The sequence below is a fragment of the Pleurodeles waltl genome, chromosome 1_1 (genome assembly GCF_031143425.1).
Source record: "Pleurodeles waltl isolate 20211129_DDA chromosome 1_1, aPleWal1.hap1.20221129, whole genome shotgun sequence".
NCBI classification, from domain to species: Eukaryota; Metazoa; Chordata; class Amphibia; order Caudata; family Salamandridae; genus Pleurodeles; species Pleurodeles waltl.
Window position 1 is genome coordinate 523442671 of NC_090436.1, and position 23053 is coordinate 523465723.

General features: G+C 40.3%; 1 protein-coding gene across 2 annotated transcripts in view; it reads right to left on the reverse strand.

Annotated features, from left to right (window-relative positions):
- Positions 1–23053, reverse strand: part of KIAA0825 (KIAA0825 ortholog) — a 2111807-nt gene that overhangs the window by 902461 nt on the left and 1186293 nt on the right. The gene's annotated exons all lie outside the window — the stretch shown is intronic.

The window sequence follows — 23053 nt, forward strand, 5'->3', positions numbered from 1 at the left end:
ACTACTGCATCAGTATTTCCCAAGGTGTTTTACTGCACCAAAATACCATGTACCCAATTATGATGGCCTTAGAATGTTGTGAAATAATGTGCTGAGAGACTCGAGTTGTTGACGTTATTGTATATTTTCAACATCTGTTTCTGACAGCCTTTTGCTGGCAGCTCCCACTTACAATAAGTAACAAGGTACTGCAGCGGTGCAAATATCTGCAGGAATGCACAAGCCGCACAGTTTTCCCACTAACAGTAGCAATTAGAGCAAGAATTTCTCAGGTTCATTGTGTGAATGCACATTAAATCAAATAGCGCATCAAAACGTAATGGTAATCATCACACTAAGTCAAACTCTTTCTGACGTTGGCTGCCAGCCTTTTAGCAATTTCTGTTTGTTTTGCCATGCTTTGGGCAAAAATGTATTGTTCGGGAAGGAACCAGGCCTTCATTAAAACTAAAAAGAAAACAATGACTAAAGGCCAAAGTGTTTTTCTGGTCTCAAAACATACACATTGCCATGGTACATCCGGCGCTGAAGGAAACTACCTTGTGTGTGGATGTGCGCCTTGTGAAAGAGCAACATGCCATTACTGATAGTGAGGTCAGCCATTGGCTGAAGTGGTCTCACTCACAGGCTAATGGATGAAGTATGGCTGAAAATCCTTGTAATTAATATTATACAATCAAAATGTAGTGGTAACACTCGCCTAAAAAAGCCATCGGTGTGGCATAGGCTGCTATCCCTGCCTTTCACAAAAAAAGGCAAGCAAGAAGGGAAAAAAGTAAATAAGAAAGCAAAAAGGGAAGGAAGGTGGGCAAAAAAGGAAGGAAGAAGTGCAAACAATGAAATAGTGAAGGATGCAAAAGGGAAGCAAGTAAGGCAAAAAGGAAGAAAGTAGAAAGAAATGAGAAGAAAAGAAAAAGAAGGCAAAAAATAAAGAAGGAAAGAGCACAAAATAAAGAAAGACGGAAAGAAAAAAGAAGAAGGCAGGAAAGAAAAGAAGGCAGGAAAGAAAAGAAGAAATAAGGCAAAAAAGCAAAGAAAGGAGGCAAAAAGAAAGCAGGGAAGAACAAAGCAAATAAGGCTTAAAAGAAGAAAAGAAGAAAACATGAAGGGATGACTAAAAGAAAGAAGGCAAAGCAAAAAAAAGGAAAGATAGCAAAAAGAAAGAAAGTAAGAATCAAAGAAAGAAGGCAAAGAGAAAGTAAGAAGAAAAGAAGGCAAAAAAGAAAGAAGGAAAGAAAAAACTAAAGACAAGAAATGAAGATGAAAGAAAGGAAATGAAAGAAAAAGGAAAGAAGTTACAAAAGAAGAAGAAACGAAAAAAAAAGGAATGCAGGTAAAAAAAGAAAGAATGAAAGAAGCCAAATGAGAAAAAGCTGAAGGAAACAAAGGAGGAAAGAAAGGAGAAGTGAAGGAAAGAAAACCTGAAAGAAAAAAGAAAAAAAGGGAAATGGAAAAAAGAAAGAAAAAGAAGGAAGGAAGCAAAGAAGGTAAAGCACGAAAGTAGATAGAAAAGAAGGAAAAAGAAAAGAAAAGAAAAGAAAAGAAAAGAAAAGAAAAGAAAAGGGGAAACGCAGAAAAAGAAAGAGAAGGTGGAATGAAAGAGGTTAAGGGCAAAGAAAAAAGAAGGAAAAAGAGCAAAAAGGAAAGAAAAGGGAAAGAAGGAAAATAAAAAGGAAACATAGAAGAAAATAGGGTTCAAAGTATAAAATATTGGATATTAAAACCCAAATTACACCCCACCTCTGTTTAAATAAAACTGTTACAACTGTGCAACAAATTAAACACCATAAAGCTTTGTTTTATTCCAGGGCAAAATGTATCAAAGAACTATTGGTTAAAGGCAGAACAGAATCTGGTATGCTGTAAAAAAGCATCAGTCCACCTCAAAAGTGATTTAAAACAGCATTGGAAGGAGAGATGAACTGATAACGCTGGAATGTGCCCTGTGCTCACTTCAAATGTGTCCTATCACCACATCAGGCAACAGTGGCATTAAAAAGAACTACTTGTGTGCGGATGTGCACCTTGTGAAAGAGCTTATTGCACTCCCTCAAAGTTACATTAACCAGAGGCGTGAGTAGGCTGACCATTGCCCAATGCTGTAATAGGCCAAAGCAAAATGAGAAAGACACACAAAAAGACCAATGAATGAAGAGAGGTGGCTGAAAGCCTTTTTGAGTAAGTATGTTATACATATCATTTTAGTAAAATGAAAAGGTCTTGGCGCAGCGCTCTTCAGATCCTTCACCCTAGTGGAATGTATTGGTTTATGACTTAATTGCAATAGCCTTGGGAAAGAGAAAATGCAAAGACAATGCGGAGGAAGAGGTGGCCTGGTATGCATTACAGTACATTTGGTAAAAGAAGTGATGCATAAAGGCCTTGCATCGTAGTTCCGGGATATGAAATGCTGCTTCTTTCTGTGTGCATTAGATCTTTGGGTGGAATATAAACAGAAACGTTGCTGCCCTTCCCACTGCTGTTTCTGGTACTTCTCAAAGAATGCACTCACCTTCCTCATGAGTAATGATTTTACTTGCTAAATGTTGGCAAATAAACTGTCCAAAATGGCTTGGTATGCAGAGCAGTACACAACGTCCTCCTTCCAAGCCTGCTCTTCTGATGGGTCACAATGTTGCTAGACTGGCCTCCAAGGAATCCTGGTGTTATGTGCGACGTCCACTTCCTATTTCGTGCTCGCGGCCACCACTTTCGATCATTTGCCTGTGTCTGGTATCTTGCAAGCTTGAAGTTTCCTGTCAGCGTTCTTATTTGTTGTATTACAACCGCTGTGACTCCTGGTCGTCTAAATAAGGATTTTCTTGAGTCTGATTAATTATTCTTAGAGAGATTTCGTTTTGGAGCCGCATTTCTTGGTGTCATACATACACAGAGGCACCCAAGTGACAAACTGCACAATGCCTGCAACTCACGGTCTGCCACATTACTAGGGAGTAGATTGTGTTATTGTATCCTACATCTGCAGTCCCTGCTGCAGTGTGGAATGTGGAGTCTGGTACAGACATACCTAATGTTCTAGTTTAATCTGGAGAAGGTGACTTGGGAGACAAGCTTGGTGTTCGAAGCTTCAGGACTGAGACTGAGGCGTTTAACGATAAAACATGTCTTTCTAGCCACAGATAAGCTTTTCATGGCTATTTGTGTGTGTTTTCACACTGGCGATGAGGATAATTGGAGGGCTTTATTCTGTGGGACCAATGCCTCAACCCTTACTATTTTTCATGCACTGTTTGGTGTGTTGAATATATTCTGGGGAATAATCGGACTGTAATACTCCTCATATTATTACTTAAACGGAGTCTCGCACTTTCTTAATCTCATATCACTTTTGGATTTAAAAGCTGGAAACCTGCCTTTGTCATCGACTTCGTTTATAGAAGGTCTTCAGTGTTTCCAAGATATTATATGGTACTAGGATTAACACTCAACACCTCTTCAAAATTAGAATTTATAACGTTAAATCTCTCATGTTTATCTGCTTTAATTTTTGGTAAAATTGCTAATATTGTTTAAGGTGCTGCTTGTGAATCTGGGGTACCAGAGTGAAGCGAAGGCATCGAGTTAGGCTGCTGAAAGCATCTTTTAGATTGACAGGTGAGGCTGGCAGTGGAGGAGTGGAGCGTGTGTCTCGAGTACGGTGGCTGTAAGGGTTGACCCTGCAGTGCTCGTGCCATCTCGAGGACCGTTGGAAGCGGAGCATCCCTGCCTTCTGTCTCGAGAGCTCATAATAAGCCGATCCGCTCACGTGGCTACACACGCCGGTGTCCGTAACTTTAATCTTAAGAGGCATCACTGTGGGCACAATACTTAAACCTTCGTTTGACTTACAAATGTGTAGTCGTCACCTACTGTTCAACAACTTGCATGACTTCATCATTGGATTGATATTGTGGTCAGTCACAGGATCTGCTCCGCTGCGCAGTATTATTTTGATTTCCTTATACAATGTTACATTATACCAGGGTTCTGCAAAGTCGGTCCTGGACAACTGGGTCCATGCCAGACTTTTTAGCATATCCACATTTAGAAAAATGTAGATTTCTGAAACATCTTTTTTCTAAATGTGGATATGCAAAAAATCTGGCTTGGACCCGGCTCTCCAGGACCGACTTTGCAGAACCCTGCACTATACCAAGACTTGAAGGTGAGAACACTGTTGAAATATTCTTTTCATTGAAGTGAATTCAAATGTGCTTCTCAACGAACTGGTTCTTTCACTTGTAAGATATCTGCAACTCGGGTATTACACCGAATACTGGGGTAGAAAGGAAAAAACTATTTGGACTTTGAGCGACATAATATTTCTCCTTAGTGTGTGGTGGATGCACTGTTACCCTAAGTGAGTGGAGATATTGTTATACCACGTGCATGGAGAGTAATGTATGAGCTTTTGGGAATGTAAATGCGAGAGTGTAGGGTAGAATAAACTGCGGAACATGAGTGTTTCAGAATACTATAACACATTTGGTACATAACAGTTTTAGATTGCGCTGTCAAGTTAGTCACATTAAGCAAACCATCAGTCTGCTTTATTTCTTTTAAACTTCTCGGGGTGATATCCCAATAAAGTCGGGAGAGTGGAAGAAGATCACTTCACAATAGGGTATGTGGCATGACTTTGAGTGCATAAAGATAGCAATCTGTTCTGAAGCACTGATTAGGCTCACAAGGGAAAGGTTAGGAACACCTCTCAGACCTTTCTTCAGAGACTCAGAGGGACGCATCCAATTAGATTTATGTATAAAATGTCTACAACCACACTTTCATCTAAAAGTATGTACCATAAATGGGAGATTTCACTTCAGAAAAAAAGAGTACGACCTAAAGGTGAAATAAATTAAGGCAACATTACAGATTTGGGAAGTTGGTTCCTGATTATAAACTCGTGAGTAGCGTGGAAGATAGATGAAGATCGGTTTATGCTTAGGTGCAGCATAGAACATGTCAAGCATGAATCTGATTGAAGAGTGGCCCAAAGCTCATAGAAGTTTAAAAAAATTGCTAGAAGGATTCAACACAGTATTACATGTGTAGAAGACTGTAACAAAGATGATGATAGGGACAGAGTGCATGTTCCGACAGACCAAAGAGTGAAAATAGTACGTAATTTAAAAATATTCCCAAGTGTTTTACATGTAGAACTGTTCGACATTTATCCAAGGACTGTCCTACGGGGAAATCCATTTGTAAGCAGTGTGGCAAAAAGTGCCACCTTGTTAATAAATGTGTAAAAGTGTCCAAGACTGAGTGAAGTGTACAAGTATGTAGAAGGTTTAAGTTTACAAAGAGGAGGAAGGGGAGAATCAGCTTCAGTGGATAAGCTGAACACTTATGATCATGAATATGCAATGCTATTTGACTCAGGGGCTAAGGTGACAATAATTTCTAAAGAGTTGCATCACAAATACGTCAAAGAAAATGTTAAGATGTACAAACCAGATATCAGACCCGCAAGTTATGAGGGAAGAACAGACAAAACATTTTGGTTACTGTGCACTGAGTACAAGGGAAGGTTTCTCACAGGCACCACTGGTTTCACCAGTGGTGATATAAATAGGATGCTTAATCCTATTGCATCACCTCAAAATATTTTGAAGGATCGATTAGGAGGAGGTCCAAGTTGTGAGTAATATTGAGAACATTAGTGATCAAATCAGAGCAGAATTTTCATAAGTGTTTGAGAAAGGATTCGGTTGTTTAAATGGTTATGTTCATAAAATTGCATTGAAACCAGTGAGTCAGCAAACAACTTGTACATTTTAAAAAATAACCTTTGTGGTCAGAGATAACGTGGCAAAAGAAATAGAAAAAATAAGTTCAGAAGATATTATAAAAATACTGTAGAAAGAGTTTAAGCAATGATCATCCCTTTTTGTGATAGGATACAAGTCATGGATTGGGGGAGGTTTGAATAGACCTTCAAAAACTGAATAAATGTGATTTGTTTTTTAGTAAGCATTCACTACCTCACACTGCTGAGGAGATGATGTCACAGTTAGGCAGTGACAATAATTTTTCCACACTGAATAGGAGGTTGGAATACCATTAGTTGAAATTTCACAACAGCTCGACAGACTTAACTGCCCTCATTAAACTAAAGGACATCTATAGATTTGGTAGCATGCTTTTTTGATTAGTGTTTGCAGTCTCAGTATTTCAGCAAGTAATGGAATGGGCTTTGCACAATGTTCAAAGAGTAAAGGTTTATTAGGATGATATTTTAGCTTACAGAAGCAATCAATAAGAACATGACAACAGATTGAGACTAGTATTTAAGTAGCTACATGATGACGGGCTCACATTTAAAATGACGAAATATAAATTCAGTCAGGAGGAACTCAAGGATCTAGGTCACAGATTCACTCAAGATGGCACCAGGCCCAATAAGATCTTGTTAGCACCACCAGAAATCTCCCTTCACCCAAGAACAAGGCGGAACTGTGCATGTTTCCTGGGATGGAGTACTTCTATGTGAAATTTGCACCTAATTTCCTAAGCAAAGTTAAGAACGCAAGCAGTTTATTAAAATGAAAAGTTGAATATGTTTGGTATGATGCAAGACTGGAAGCATTTTGGGCAGTGTAAATCGATCTAGAGGTTACACCTTCTTATAAAAGTTCTAATCCAAGAGTTACAAAATATGCCAGTCAATGACACAGCACACAAGGTCTAGGTGCAGTACTATTACAGGTGGAGGAAAAGGAAATAAAAACATAACTTTCTTCACAAGGGGGATCAAACGTCCAGAGTATATAAGATTTTGTGGTTTTACTGGGCAGTTAGGAAGCTGAAGATAGGTTTTTATGGAGAAGTAAATATGTAGTCAACACTGACTATGAGCCTGAAGAGAAATGTTTATGAAAAAAGCAATTGATGCAGTTTCTAAAATAATTTGCAAGTGGTTAACTGTTTTGCAGGAATATTAGGTTCAGATTGTTCAGGTGCCAATAGTAAGGTAGCAGATTGTCCCTCAAGATAGATTGGGATCAGAAAGAAGAGAAGATGAATGAAGAAGTAAATGACAATTATTTTGATGATCAGGTATAATTATGTTTCCCAACGAAAGGTTGCATTACTGAGAATGACTGGAAGCTGAAAAGGATTTATTTTTCAGAAGTATTGGAGAAGGTGAAAATGAGATGAGAAGAGAAGAAAAGTTGCAGTGATGATTGTGGGAAATTATGGTGGGTCAGGAACGGATTAGCCAAAAATAATGGTGTACCTTATGGGGTATGGGCCGATTCCTCAAACTAGGCTACAAAATAAATTAATTTTGTTCGTTAAGAACATATGGGGATTAGTAAAACCAAACTGAAGTTGAGACAAAACTACTGGTAGCCATGGTTACTCTCCAGTTTGAAAGGAGAGTGAGAGAATGTGTAGAATGTAGGTGAAGTTATATAATTTGTAAAATATGCACCCAGCCACCTGAGTAAGCATACTCTAATTATTAATCCATGGGAGAAAATCCCCCCTGATATTTCAGGTTCTATATAAATGTTCTACATTCCAGATGGCCAGAAATCAGGATTTTAACAGCATATAGACTAGTGTCATCATTAACTTTCTGGAGCATATAGTGGACAGAAAAGGATTCCAGAAGGTGATATTGTCATACAATGAGGTACAGATGATATCTAAGGAAATGCATGCAAAAGCTTTTGGAAGAAAGAAATATAAGGCATAACAAATGTTCTCTCTATCACCCAGAGAGCAATAAAAGGAGCGGGAGATTCATCAGGTTGATTAAAAAGAACATTCAACTTGCAAAGTATTGTAGGAGAAACTAGATATATGAGGTCAATGTGAAGGTGAACATGTATAGGGTTACTCAACATCGTGTATAAGGAAGAACTCCATTTGAACTATTCAGGCACAGGACACCAAATCCATTTTTAAACACTTGTTGGACCATTCAAAAGAAACCTGTAGCACACACATCTCCACATGGTGAGTGAAGGAAGAAAGAAGAAAGCAAATTTGAGTTCAAAAAGGCATGGTACGACAGTGGGAAGGCACAAAAGCTATTTTGTCAAAGGTAGGGGACTTTGAAAAGCTCATGTTAATAGGGTACATTACTCGAATTTCTCTGGACCTCTCAAGATGGTGAAGATTTTGAAGACTTCTGTGAAAACAGAAGACAATCATATTTAGGTGCTCAACAGAGGATAAAAGTTGTTTCGCAAGGTGGACAAAACACATTGAGTAAAGGAAAATCACTGGTTCCCTTGGATAGTGAGAGGAGTAAACATGAAGAAGAAAATGTGAAAAGATGCTCTATACCAATCTAAAATGGAGGATTAACCACATTAAGAGATAGACCCAAAGACTCAAATATCTGTTACTTTACGCTACATAAGTTTCACTTTTTTTGGGTTTAAGGAATGGAGATATGTGGTACTGTCAAGGGCGTAGCTACAAACTTTTTAAAAACCCACTTTGAAAGAAAAGCTCTAACGGCACCGAGCAGACAAGGCAAATTAGCTACCCCTGCTTAGACGAGCTCCCTTGTATTGTCCATCTATCCATTCACTCACCTTTCCATCGACCAACTGATATCCACTATTTCACTTTTACATTTTGTCATCCACCGATGTTTTCATCTATCACTCAGTCTTTCCTCATTACATCCACCCACCTCCTCTGCCATGGATCCATTCACGCTGCCATCCATCCATCCACCATCCATCCATCCATTCCCTCCACCATCCATCCATCCTCTCTGCCCTCCATCTATCCATTCTGCCGTTCTTCCATTGATCCCTCCACTCTGCTGTCCATTCACTCATCCATACCCTCTCCCATCCATTTACGCATTTTTTCACCCACTCATCCATCCATCCCTCCCTTTATGCTGCCATCCTTTCACCTCTCCATCAACCTATCCATCCTGTTTCTCTGCCATTCTTTCACCTGTCCCTCCACTATTCCATGCATTCCTTTACTTTGTCATCCTTTCACCTCATCATCCATCAACCCCTTTACTCTGCCATCCTACACTTATCCATTCATCCACCTGTTTTCTCTGCCAACCTTTCACCTGTTCTCGAACTTATCTATCTATCCACTCTGCCATCCTTTCACCTGTCCATCCACCTATCCAATGACTCATCCATCCATCTCTTTACACCGTCATCCTACTCCTGTCCACCGAGCTATTCATTCACATCCTTTCACCCACTCACTCCTCTTCTCACTCGTTCATCTAGCCACTCATTCATCCACTCGTGCATCCATTCATCCTTTCTTCCTTCGTTTCACCCTTCCTTCTATTCAACATTAAACTTTTTTCCCCTTCCCTATATACACATCTTTTGTTTTTCCTTGCTCTTCGGTATTTCTAAATTGTGTTTATGAGCTTTTGTCTGCGGCGCTGCAGACAGAAGAAGCCTATGAAGTGTAAATCGATCTAGAGGTTACACCTTCTTATAAAAGTTCTAATCCAAGAGTTACAAAATATGCCAGTCAATGACACAGCACACAAGGTCTAGGTGCAGTACTATTACAGGTGGAGGAAAAGGAAATAAAAACATAACTTTCTTCACAAGGGGGATCAAACGTCCAGAGTATATAAGATTTTGTGGTTTTACTGGGCAGTTAGGAAGCTGAAGATAGGTTTTTATGGAGAAGTAAATATGTAGTCAACACTGACTATGAGCCTGAAGAGAAATGTTTATGAAAAAAGCAATTGATGCAGTTTCTAAAATAATTTGCAAGTGGTTAACTGTTTTGCAGGAATATTAGGTTCAGATTGTTCAGGTGCCAATAGTAAGGTAGCAGATTGTCCCTCAAGATAGATTGGGATCAGAAAGAAGAGAAGATGAATGAAGAAGTAAATGACAATTATTTTGATGATCAGGTATAATTATGTTTCCCAACGAAAGGTTGCATTACTGAGAATGACTGGAAGCTGAAAAGGATTTATTTTTCAGAAGTATTGGAGAAGGTGAAAATGAGATGAGAAGAGAAGAAAGGTTGCAGTGATGATTGTGGGAAATTATGGTGGGTCAGGAACGGATTAGCCAAAAATAATGGTGTACCTTATGGGGTATGGGCCGATTCCTCAAACTAGGCTACAAAATAAATTAATTTTGTTCGTTAAGAACATATGGGGATTAGTAAAACCAAACTGAAGTTGAGACAAAACTACTGGTAGCCATGGTTACTCTCCAGTTTGAAAGGAGAGTGAGAGAATGTGTAGAATGTAGGTGAAGTTATATAATTTGTAAAATATGCACCCAGCCACCTGAGTAAGCATACTCTAATTATTAATCCATGGGAGAAAATCCCCCCTGATATTTCAGGTTCTATATAAATGTTCTACATTCCAGATGGCCAGAAATCAGGATTTTAACAGCATATAGACTAGTGTCATCATTAACTTTCTGGAGCATATAGTGGACAGAAAAGGATTCCAGAAGGTGATATTGTCATACAATGAGGTACAGATGATATCTAAGGAAATGCATGCAAAAGCTTTTGGAAGAAAGAAATATAAGGCATAACAAATGTTCTCTCTATCACCCAGAGAGCAATAAAAGGAGCGGGAGATTCATCAGGTTGATTAAAAAGAACATTCAACTTGCAAAGTATTGTAAGAGAAACTAGATATATGAGGTCAATGTGAAGGTGAACATGTATAGGGTTACTCAACATCGTGTATAAGGAAGAACTCCATTTGAACTATTCAGGCACAGGACACCAAATCCATTTTTAAACACTTCTTGGACCATTCAAAAGAAACCTGTAGCACACACATCTCCACATGGTGAGTGAAGGAAGAAAGAAGAAAGCAAATTTGAGTTCAAAAAGGCATGGTACGACAGTGGGAAGGCACAAAAGCTATTTTGTCAAAGGTAGGGGACTTTGAAAAGCTCATGTTAATAGGGTACATTACTCGAATTTCTCTGGACCTCTCAAGATGGTGAAGATTTTGAAGACTTCTGTGAAAACAGAAGACAATCATATTTAGGTGCTCAACAGAGGATAAAAGTTGTTTCGCAAGGTGGACAAAACACATTGAGTAAAGGAAAATCACTGGTTCCCTTGGATAGTGAGAGGAGTAAACATGAAGAAGAAAATGTGAAAAGATGCTCTATACCAATCTAAAATGGAGGATTAACCACATTAAGAGATAGACCCAAAGACTCAAATATCTGTTACTTTACGCTACATAGGTTTCACTTTTTTTTGGTTTAAGGAATGGAGATATGTGGTACTGTCAAGGGCGTAGCTACAAACTTTTTAAAAACCCACTTTGAAAGAAAAGCTCTAACGGCACCGAGCAGACAAGGCAAATTAGCTACCCCTGCTTAGACGAGCTCCCTTGTATTGTCCATCTATCCATTCACTCACCTTTCCATCGACCAACTGATATCCACTATTTCACTTTTACATTTTGTCATCCACCGATGTTTTCATCTATCACTCAGTCTTTCCTCATTACATCCACCCACCTCCTCTGCCATGGATCCATTCACGCTGCCATCCATCCATCCACCATCCATCCATCCATTCCCTCCACCATCCATCCATCCATCCTCTCTGCCCTCCATCTATCCATTCTGCCGTTCTTCCATTGATCCCTCCACTCTGCTGTCCATTCACTCATCCATACCCTCTCCCATCCATTTACGCATTTTTTCACCCACTCATCCATCCATCCCTCCCTTTATGCTGCCATCCTTTCACCTCTCCATCAACCTATCCATCCTGTTTCTCTGCCATTCTTTCACCTGTCCCTCCACTATTCCATGCATTCCTTTACTTTGTCATCCTTTCACCTCATCATCCATCAACCCCTTTACTCTGCCATCCTACACTTATCCATTCATCCACCTGTTTTCTCTGCCAACCTTTCACCTGTTCTCGAACTTATCTATCTATCCACTCTGCCATCCTTTCACCTGTCCATCCACCTATCCAATGACTCATCCATCCATCTCTTTACACCGTCATCCTACTCCTGTCCACCGAGCTATTCATTCACATCCTTTCACCCACTCACTCCTCTTCTCACTCGTTCATCTAGCCACTCATTCATCCACTCGTGCATCCATTCATCCTTTCTTCCTTCGTTTCACCCTTCCTTCTATTCAACATTAAACTTTTTTCCCCTTCCCTATATACACATCTTTTGTTTTTCCTTGCTCTTCGGTATTTCTAAATTGTGTTTATGAGCTTTTGTCTGCGGCGCTGCAGACAGAAGAAGCCTATGAAGAATCTCACCCCAACTGTAGCTGCTAAAGCAGGGGGTTCACGACTCCCCTGGGCACTGTGCCCTACACCTGCCGTTCCTACTGCAACGTGTTTAATGTGAAATCTGGTGTAGAGATGCCTGATGTCAGAGTGGAATCTTGAAATGGTGATCCAGGAGATGCACTCTGCAGTTCAAGCTGGTTTTGAAGCTTAAAGACTGCAGCTGAAGCACTTTACGGAACAAAAGTGTTTCTAACCACACCTTACCATTTTTGTGGTCATGTTTGTACTTTTTCACATACGTTAGGCATGGTTAGGTATTATGAACATAGGTAGTACAATGCATCTACCTGGGAAATTGAATAACAGTATTAGCATTAGTTGTGCACCTTGCTACAGGTCTTCATGACACCATATTTCTACTCCTGGGCTTTTATCTGACAACCTAAACATTTCACAGTGTTCTAATTAAATGGTTCTTCCATTGTACCAGCTGGATTGATTCTCCTGATGACAATAACTTAAGGCTGAGGCTCGAGTACTTTGAAGTAACACGCCTTGAAGCCAACAGGAAACACCTGGAAGTACGGGAACGTCTGGAGGTCAGTCAGGCAAAGCATCTGTAGTGATGGAACCAAATCAACAAGGATTTTGGTGCACAGGGACTGAGTAGGAAAGGAGGTAAGGCAGCAAGAGAAAAGGAAAACAGGGACTGGGGAAGGGAACAACACAACAAAAGTGTAGGAAGCCCAATATGGTGATGAACTAAATGAGAGTATGAGCCATACAACAAACAAAAAGGTGCATGGCACAATCTTGGTGGTTAGTAGCCCTTTTATAGTGACCAAGAGGTACTGTGCTCCCTTTGCTGGCCCTGACCTGGAACTGTCTGTTCTTGATTCTTTGTGTGTGAGTCAGTCAGCAAGAGCAGATAGTCCGAAGCCTCCAGTTCTTCCTTGACTTTTGTGACTCTCTCAGACAGAAACCAATAGACTTGCACTTATCCCTCTTTCCCAGCATACCCTCAAATGCCAGATAAAATAATGAATGTGGGTAACTACCAGATACATTGGATGCCAGGTTGGCCACCAAATGAGAAGTATTTCCACCACAGTCCAAGGAGCCATCATAGGATGGGAACGCATACAAGATGCTGTGGTGGACCTCAGAGGCCACTGATATCAATTAGGTGCCAGGGAAATCTAACAAACACTGGGACATCCAACAGATACTAGGAATGACTAACAGACTATAGCAGTGGCCATAAGATGCTGAAACTGCCTACTAGAAATGTATGACATTGGGCAGGGGTGGCTGCCAGGTTTCATATATTTATATAAGATGCTGGTGTGGGCAAAAGATCATAGAGATGACTACCAGATGCCCTGGATTTGTACCAGGTGCTGGGGTGCTCACCAGATTACAGGGATTGCCATATGATGCCAAGGCACATGCAACATTGCTGGTGATAACGGACCACATCTGATACAAGACAACCCTGAATATTTGATATTTGATCTAATATTTGCACAAATAAAATAAATCACAAATACCAGGCACATTCATGTTGTCGCTCCCTCGCCAACTCTGGCCTTCCCTAACAAACTCTCCCCCAAACCTTTTCTTGATTGCCAGGTTCACTGCCCACATTCCTCACTCGCCTATCCTGCCCCTAATACCTCCTTGAGTGACTCAATATCATCCCTGACCACTTCTATGGTCCTTTCAGGTAATCTCATAAATGCACGATATACATTAAAATGCCTTTTACATCCATGATTCCACTTTTTGAAGACATGGTTCAAAACCCCAAATTATAATACCATGATGAAAAATAGAAACAATAGATGGGAGGTGACTATGCTGCATCTTGCCTCAATTGCGCTAAATAAATTTCAAGATTCATCATTGCTTCATTTGAATATCTCTTAATTAATGTTGTCACAACCCCTACCACCTCCCTTGTTTGGGCTGTAGCTATTATCCACTCAGGAAATACCTGGCCACCTTCCAATGCAATATCTTAGCCCAGTGTATTCTAACCATCACTGACTGTCTTGTTATCATGGAAGACTTAAATATCTTGGTTAATTAAATACATACAGCAAAAACTTACTGGATGATATGGACTCAGTGGGTCTTATTCAAGTGATTGAGGAGTGAATCCACAGTTTAGAACTATTGAAATCCTCCAGCTATCCTAATACTACCATTTTCTAGTCAAATTCAATATAGTGAAAATGTACTAGCTTGAAAATCCAAGTATTCCTCAACATTCTTAACTCAATTGCTGGGGAAAATGTAATAAGTACAACTGGAACTCTTTTCCCAACCGCTTCTAGAAATTCCAAACTCTTCCTTGCAGACTCCCTAAGACATTTTAACTCACTTGGAATTCTCATTAACCAAGGCCCTTGGTATCCTGGCTCCTACTTCCACAAGGAAATGATAACCACATATGACTAACAAACAGGTCACAGATCACCTTATACAACTAAAGCATCAAGGCAGAAAATTATAATTTACCTCTACCCCCTAAATAAATAAAAAAGACAGATGTAGCAAGAGTAGACAGGAGGATGGGTTTTGGGGTAGCTTTCCAAAACAAAATATACCTTTAGGAATTTGGTCAGGAATATGCAAGAGAATTTCCTAAAAAAACAGCAAAGTCTTTGCAAAGAATATTGTTTTGGGACCTGAACTGACTAAACTCTGCTGTAGCCACTCTGTGTTTTTTCATCACAAGAGTGTAGATGATTTATGTTCATATCATTTTGGCCAGGTGGACAGGGTGGTGAATGATCTGCTTCTGTCGCCCTTACTTCCAGTGTAAAGAATTAAATTGAACTACTTAAATAAATAATAAAAAACAGAGAGAGGGGAAAGGATGAATTTAGAGTGTATGGACTTTGCTTAAACATGAAAACACAATTGTTCTAAATTCACCACCACTGGGGGGCTTAACTGTGGGACTTTCCATTGTTCAAATAATTTTCCGGACCGGCCTCGATAGCCACATACTGACTTCCAGCCTATTAGACACAATTCTGAAATTCCCAGTTCATTCTAGATCCATGATGGGTTTTGTGGAAGCCAACTTTTTTTTTGTTGCTAAAACTCTAATACCTAGAATTCCCTGTTTACTGCTTTGTCTCCACCCCTGCAGGCTGAGGATGGTGGAGAAATTCATGACGAGTGGCTATCAGGTGTCAGTCTGTTCACACCCTGAGTCATCTGATGATAGTGAGCTCTTTTAAGTAGCAATTTCCTCCTGTTTAGGGTTTGTCATTGTAGCAGTGTTCCTGTTTGAGTGATTTTTTTGTTTTATGAGTTCCTGAGATTTTACTAGCCCTTGTTTTCATAAGATTCCTGTTAGCTTATCCTTGAACTAGTCCTGCCTGCAATGCAACCTTGTTTCCCGATTGCTGAGCCAGCACGATTCTAGTGCATGCTTGCACATTCTTTCTTTCTGTAGTTACATTTTTCCCCATTTCCTGCCTTCTTTCTTTTTTATCTGAAATTAAGTTTCTAATTTGCTACCTTTCTATTCCCGCTGCATTAGCTTCCATATTCCTTGTTTGGTTTCTCTCTTGCTTTCTGTCAAGAGTGCCCTTTGTTTTACCTTCTTTCATGTTAAAGACCCCATTGGCTTCCTGTGTACCATGGCTGTATTTTAGTTCTCCACCATTGCTGTTACGGGGTTTGCGTGTTCCAGCCAGGATTCATGGGCACAGCTGACAAGCTACGTAGTGTTTCCTGTCCACTACGAGTACTGTCTTTATGTTACGTTTATAACAACACCAAAGGCATCAGCTCTACAGACCTTGCCAGAACAGCAATTGTGGGTGAGGAACCTACTGAGCTTCAGTCTTACCGTGTGGCGCTCCGGAGTGCTTTATTTCACATTCACTCTATTGTGAATGTGATTCCATGCATGTCTTGCACATCCTGAGTGGTGAAGGGTCTAGAGTGTCTGTTCTTCCTGAGCTTTGACTTTCTTGCTCCCTTATGCACAGCTTCCCTATTGGAGCCCTTTTGTTCTCAGACTCCCTGTGTGATCTTAGGCACCTCTATACAAAATATTTTGTTTACTTTATTGTCACTATTTTTCCATGGCCTTACCTTACCCTCCCTGGAGGCTAGCGATAAGCAAATTCTTGTGGCACAGAATAAGTTACCGGGAACAGACGGAATTCGGGCAGAATTTTATTCCACACAACTAGTCCCCCAACTGGAGAAATTATACAAGACCTCCCTAGAAAAGGGCCAGTTACCTCCTCTGACACAGCAGGCATTGGTGACCTCTGTACTGAAACCCGAAAAAAAAAAACAACCGTTATGTCTTCATACAGACCTTTATCATTTTTAAATACTTAATATAAAATACTGGCCAAGATCCTAGCACATAGAGTCCTTCCACTATTGCATAAAATTATATACACAGGCCAATGTAGATTTGTACCCAACAGAATGTCTTCCCTTAATAGCCGCTGGCTGTACCATATAATGGACCACGCTTGTCGTAAGTACCTGACGGCTGGATGTCTTTCCTTGGACCTCCGTCAAGCCTTTGACACCTTAAGCTGGGACTAGATGTTCGCGGCTCTGGATTGATTTGGAGTTCCCCCCAACCTATGAGCGATGGGTCCACCTGCTCTATGCCTCCCCCACGGTGCGAGCACGCACTGGAGCATGTATATCAGACTCATTCCCTGTTTACCGAGGCACTAGGCAGGGGTGTCTACTATCCCCTTTATTGTTTGTGTTAGCGCTGGAACCCGCTGTGCAGCACCTTAGGCAAAGCGCTAGAGACTTGGAGATCCCAATAGGATCAATGCTACATTCCATTTGTTTTATGCAGATGATATTATCCTATATGCTAAAGACCTTGATCGAAATCTCATGGAAGCAGCTCAGATATTTACTGACTTTGCGTCCCTGTGCAGCCTCAGAGTAAATCATAATAAATCCACTGCCTCTTCATTTAAGAGTACATTCACTGAGGATTCCCTGCCATTCGAAGGAGAAACTATACCAATAGCTCCTAATACCTTGCGATATTTAGGAATACAAATATACAGAACCCTACTGGATCTGTTAGATGGGTACCTGCAGAGAGCGGTAACCTATCACAATTTCGCTTTTGGACCACACTACCGCTGTCTGTGGCTAGTCAATTGGCACTTGCCAAGATGGTGCTGTTGCCACACATATTGTACTACTTTGTTAACCTACCATTGGTGATCCCAGCTAGCCATTTTAAAACACTGAAGACCCTCCTGACGGACCTAGTATGGGGCAGTGGTAGGTGATGGATGGGCTTAGCTAAGTTACAAATGGCCTCGGATCAGGAAGGATTGGGAGCTCCAGATTTTAAAGCCTGCTTTGTAGCTGGACAACTGCAGTGGCCCTCAAACTGATTAGCTGGGCAAAACATTCAAGAAATAGGTTATTCACAATCCCTATTAGATAAAGGTCAATTTGACGCTTTAATTTACCCAACGCCTTCACTACTACGCATTGACCTCCACTAGTGAGGCTGGCACTATGATATACAACTGCAACTGTAACTTGTGAACCAAATATCCAGCTACTAGGACTCCCTACATACTTTGGAGTTCTCTCGAAATCTAGACTGCATCTATGGCAGCAAGGAGAGGTGACAAAATTTGGGACGTTATTTAAAATCGAGTACTACTGAATCATATTGACTTCACAGAAGAGCAACACATACCCAACTCCTTACTTTTGTTACATGCCAATATAACCCATTACACTGGGCTCCTGATGCTACAGAACCTTCTACACACAAATTCATTCAAGCTATCTATACTATGGGACATGGGAAACACTTGCTACGATGGCTATATAGAGGTTTCGAGGAGCATTTATTAATAGCCCTGACGCCCTTGTGGACCAAATGGGAAGGTGAAATAAGGCGAGAGATTTGGAATAAAGAATGGGTTTCCATGTTGAAATACCTTAAGATAATATTTCAGAACTCCAGGTTTAAATTCATCAATACTGGATATTGCACAGGGCATACCTTACACCACATAGATTACACATGTTGTACCCAGCTGCTTCCTTGGCGCACCCCAGATGCAATACTGAAGATGCAACACTATTACGTATGCTCTGGACCTGCCCCAGGCTGACCTCATACTGGTCACAGATTGGGGACAATACTGACAGACATGATGAAGAGAAATACTTGGTGAACAGTAGAATCCTGTATCTTGGGACTGTTCCCACGACCTAAGAGTACAAAAGTGACGTCACGATTTGAAGATTTAGCATTAAGACTAGCTAAGCATTTACTGACTACACAGTGGGAAGCCACAATGGCGCCCACTGTAATACAGTGGATGGAAGAGGTAGAGGGTTGGGGACTACCGGAAAGCACAGCACTATGCAGAGAAGAATATAGATGCCTGCTGAAGAAATCAATTGCAATGGAGTAGGATACTCTGTTAGAATCCTTTAAATTGTTCATTGATATGGATAGTGACACTACTTAACATCATAAAAGATAACAGGCTGGTGGATTAACACTAACCCAGTGTTTAACTTGTGCTTGTTGTTTCCGGTGCGGAGCACCGGCACTTATTTTTGAGTGCTGGGGCTGCTCTTCTGCCTCAAGCATTTGCTGCGAGCAAAACACATATATGGGAAAGATGGAATAAGTGAAAAACGAAAAAGCGTCTCAAAGGGAGAAAACAGAAAGCTGCAAGAGTGAGCTGAAGGGGCAGGGAGTAGCTTTATAAGGATTGAAGAGTCCCGAGATGGCTTCAGGATTACACTGCCTCAGTATTCCGTGTACGCACATTTAATTGCAGCAGCCGCGTGTTTAAAATGAGAGCTTTGGGCACTGGCACCTTTTTATTTACAAATTAAGCACTGCACTAACTTGACAATGCCCCAAAATAGCTAATATCATGGTTGCACAAACAAGGGAGAGTAATCCCCAAAGAATCCATGGAGCGCTCGTTTTTGTGTTAATGGTGACTGTTTAATATACCAGGTTCTTTCTGACGACTGCTAAATGTATTACATGTTAACTGGGGTTGGAGCTGTGCGCCGCAATGCAACTATGTCTATAGACAAGATGTCATGGTATTGGGAAGGAAGGGGTATTACTATGATATGTATAGCTAATAATGACAAAATCAAGATAATTGCCTCACTATCGTATTGTATATTTTGAACCTCATTCAGAACTGGAAACGTGATCCATAAATGTATATTAGAGTCTTTGATGTTTGACCATAAAAGTCCAATTTCCATTACAGTTTCTACTAGAGTGATGTAAGAATGTATCATTGCTGTGAGGTTGTAACACAATAAAAGTAATAAAGTTCGTTTAAAAAAAAATACTTTGTTGACGCTGCCAGCAGCAGAAATATTTTCATTAGTTGAAGTGTCTACTCTCTGGTACATAAACGTCATGTTAAGTCCTTCATTTTCTATGCACACCTCATTCACTGATACGCAGCAGAAGTAGGTGTTCCTACATGTATCTTACTGAACGTATCTTATATGTGAGAATATTCATTCATTTACTAGAATTATATTTTGCTATTTCAAACGTTAATGTCACATATCACCACTAAATGTGTGTGGTGTCTGTAGTCTGAGGTCTTATAAAAACTGCTGTATTTTGGGGAAGTTCCAGTTCTTTCTCGGTTTTCTTAGAAGGCAGGCTCTGCACTAGTTTGATTATTTGTATTACATGTAGGACTTTCTTTGCCTTTATAACAGAGCAAACTTTAAGCCAGTTTGTCATTTGATTTATACCTAGGCGTTCTTTACTCTTGTTTGGAGGCAGACTACCCTTGCTGAACTATACTTAATTCTAGTTCTGGCTGCTTGTTTTCTTTAGAGGGAATCATATGTTGGTCCTTACACTATTTGATTTTGATTTACCATTGTGAAGCAGGACTTTATGGGTGGTGCCTCACGAAGCATAGAGATTAGTAATAGCTTGCGCCAGGGATGTGCGCTGGCACCTACACTATTTGCCCTCTTCCTAAACAGATTTACCCAAAAAGCTTTTAGCCATGTGTTCCTTTCCACCCAAAATGACAGGTTCCCATGTCCACTGCTTCCTTAATACAGACTACCTGGTTATTTTGGCAAGAACTCCAGTCAGCCTAAAAGGAAAACTAGAGGAATTCGATAAATATTGAAAAGGAACACATTAATATTTCATTGGGATGAAAACCAAAGTTATTGCTTTTGGCAGGAAACAACACTGTTTTGTTTGGTCACTGGGGCAAACTGGGATTGAAGAAAATGCAGAATATAAGTACTTAAGGATGTTTTTTAATAAGGCCCTTGCTTGGTCACTGCACGCCTATCTTAAGCACCAAAGCTATTTCAACTATTTACGGAATAAAAAAATGTAAGCAGGACTATGGGGGCCCATCCATTCACATAGTGCTGGCTGCCTATCAAGCTAAAGGTCCAAGGCAAGCACTTCATGGAGTGAAAATAGTGGTTCTGAGTAACTTCTGAGACTGAGAAAAGTTGCAAGGGAGATGCATAAAAAACATATTATTTCTACCAAAATGTGCCATGGCAAGTTCACTGGAGTAAAAAAGGTAAGGTTGCGGCTATGCGCTCTGGCTACTGTTCTCAGAATTAATCATTTTGATGTGGCTTTACCCCTTTCCAAAGCAAAGAAAGAATTGAGGGAGTTAAGTCAGGCGGTTTCAAGTGAAAGGGATTTTCAGTGCTTACAATCAAAGCCTTCTGCTTTTGATGTATGTGGTCCCAGGAACTAAATGCTTCCTTTCCCTCTCTATGTGAACTTGCAAACTCACAAATGTGCAACAGTATTTTTAAATTTACAATAGGACTCCAGATCCTAACAGTTCACCCACTAAGGATACATTCTCTTTTAAGAATGTGGAAGGCTTGTATGGTTGTGGGTTGCTGATGCACTGCACAAGTATTCACATTTTATACATTGTAGCTATTTTTTATTGCCACGTCGGATATTTTTAAAACCAATATTTTTAAATAAAGTATAATATAAGTTCAAGATTGGCTGCATCGAACTTTTCATTCCAGATGCAATCCCTGAACTTAGATTGTGCCATGGAGCGATTCCTAATGAAGAAATCATTTTAAAAGAATTTGCATCTTGATTGTGTGCATAAAGTGTTGATAGGTTTTAAGTGGTCAGAAAGAGCTTGTATCTTGATTAAATATCCACTTTTCCCCTTCTTCTTTAATCTTAATTTAGAATAAATCCATGAGGTTTAATTTGGAACTCTGCCTCATCTAAGATTATTTGACTGGCTTGGACTCAGTTTTATCAAGACTCGGAAAGTCCCAACTCTATGAATGGACATCTTAACTATTTTAATTAAAGCGTCGAAAATAGCTTGGGCCTTTGCCCCAGAAATCTTGGGCACAAGGCAAACAGTTTGAGTCCATTTCACCAGAAGACAGTGGTGAGCTCTCAGAGTTGGCTTGATATGATCATGTCTATGCAAGTGGAAGCAAATTCTGGCTGCCTGCGTCCTTATTCTTTGTAGCCTAGTGATGCACTCTGGCATTATGAAAGCATTTCAAGGTAGGCTTAACACCAGTAAATAGATAGCTTAAGGTGGATTTAGGAAACCAAACAGCCAGGCAAATTAAGTTGTAAATGAAGTTGGTGTCATTTGTTTACAGAGCAAAACGCGCCATTTGACAGGGAAAAGCTTTCTTATTGAAGTAAAGAGAAGAAATCACATATTAAAACCTATTCCACTGACCGGTCAGCTGAAAACCTAACATTAGCCTTTGATGGAGAGGCGTTTTTTAGGGCATTTTTATTTGTTTGTATATAAATACAGGTATTTTGAAACGGCACACTAAAAAGGTCTATTAGAAGGGGGATGAGAAGAATGCCGTTCCTCTGTGCATGAAGTGTTTGGTGTTACTCGTAGCCAAGCCCATGGAAAGCGAGAAAACGTAATTTAGCACCTTTCACAACTCTGTCTATCAGAATAAACACACCATTTTCATAGTATTATTGAGTTGCAAGGAGAGCGTCTCTGTGACCAGATGGGAGCTATCGTGTGGCGGTATATGCCAATTTCAGGCATTTCATGCCACTTACAGATTGAGCTATTCCACACAGGGAAGTGATTCACTCCGAAAACGCTGCGAGGCATTCCTTGGCCGCCAGTCCCTATCACATGTACATGTATTGAGGGGCTCTGCCTTGGACATATGGAACGGCATATGTTTTCCAGTTTTCGCATTCTCCTCTCTGGGAAGCTGATGTGAATGAAGCTGGCTTCATAAATAGCGGTGGTGGCTTTGGAGCCGGGGGAGGAAAGGGAGAAGTGAATTAATTAGATATTCGCAAGTGGAAATGAATCTTATACAGGGAAGTTAATCAAAACCGTACATTAAAACACCAATCAAAACAAAATAAAATATGCATTACGCATTTCTACAAAGTGCGTTGTACACAGATTACCGAGACGCCGTGATTTGCAATACTATAATTACATGAACAGGATTTGGTATCGTCCACCACTCTTGGAAATACACGGAGTGCCTGGGCCCTCTTTGGGTAGGGTCTGCAAGGCACACCCATGCTGCGTGTATTTCAAAGTACCTTCATTGCCGTCTTAATTATGTTTTAAACATTGCATTACATCAACAAAATCTTCCCTTTGAACCTATGATAACTGGCACATTCATATCAGAAACGCGCGTTAAACTGAAGCGACGACTCAGCAGCAGTTCATTAGGCATACAAATGCATTACATAGATATCCCAGAAGGACCGAGATCAAATGTATTTGTTCCAGGTTTTATTCAATGGTAC